The sequence below is a fragment of the Pygoscelis adeliae genome, unplaced genomic scaffold, assembly GCF_000699105.1.
Source record: "Pygoscelis adeliae isolate BGI_AS28 unplaced genomic scaffold, ASM69910v1 Scaffold482, whole genome shotgun sequence".
Classification (NCBI taxonomy): domain Eukaryota; kingdom Metazoa; phylum Chordata; class Aves; order Sphenisciformes; family Spheniscidae; genus Pygoscelis; species Pygoscelis adeliae.
In genome coordinates this window covers 778,953-780,091 of record NW_008824192.1, presented here as the reverse complement: position 1 = coordinate 780,091, position 1,139 = coordinate 778,953, and positions in this window count along the sequence as shown.

The window sequence follows — 1,139 nt, the reverse complement described above, 5'->3', positions numbered from 1 at the left end:
GGAGTCCTGGTTTCGGCAGGGATAGAGTTAATTTTCCTCCTAGTAGCCGGTACAGGGCTGTGTGTTGGGTTTAGGAGGAGAACAATGTTGCTAACACACCCATGGTTTAGTTGTTGCTGAGCAGTGCTTGGACTAGGCAGGGACTTCTCAGCTTCCCGTGCTCTACCGACTGAGCAGGCTGGGGGTGCACAAGGAGCTGGGAGGGGGCACAGCCAGGACGGCTGACCCCAACCGGCCAGAGGGACGTTCCATACCGCGGGACGTCACGCCCAGTACAGAAACTGGGGAGAGCTGGCCGGGGGGGCCGCTGCTCGGGGACTGGCTGGGCATCGGTCGGCAGGGGGTGGGCAATTGCACTGGGCATCACTTGCTTTGTGTATATTATTACATTATTATTGCTATTATTATTTCATTTCAATTATTAAACTGTCTTTATCTCAACCCACGAGTTTTTCTCACTTCTACTCTTCCAATTCTCTCCCCCATCCCACCGGGGCGGGGGGGGGAGGAGTGAGCGAGCGGCTGGGTGGTGCTCAGTTGCCGACTGAGGTTAAACCACGACACGCAGTCACACACCGCGACATCGTGGCAGACAGATGCTCCCGAGGGATTTCACGCTACGAGGGATTTTACGCGGCCCGAAAAGCCGCCGGTCGCCCCCCGTCAGGGGAAGCTTGGGCAGAGGCGTGCGCCTCGGGGTGCCTGCGGGCCGGAACACCCCGCTTCTCCTCGACGTGTGAAGCTTTGCGTTGAGAAGATTTGTAAATGGTGTGTGCCTTCAGCGGAGTGAAATGCCCGTTACAATCCGGGATTCTTAATATTAAATTGTTTAATAATCACCACAGAAAAAAAAAAGAAACTTCTCCGCTACTGGGCCATTCGGGCGTTCACTGTAAGCGCTGAACAAATATATGTGTTTTAAGATAGTTCTATATTCACCTTAGAACTTCTGCAAGTTCTATTCCTATCTGCAGTTTTGCTTAACGCTATTTTACTCCTAAAAACTTCTCACAGCTCTGTTACAAGCGCATTATATATCCTATATCGGGTTTCCATCGGGGATCCTCACCCCGTGCAGCTGCAGCTCCCGCTGCCCCGTTCCGGCCGGGAAGCCGGCAGAGGGAGTCACGGCCATCGGC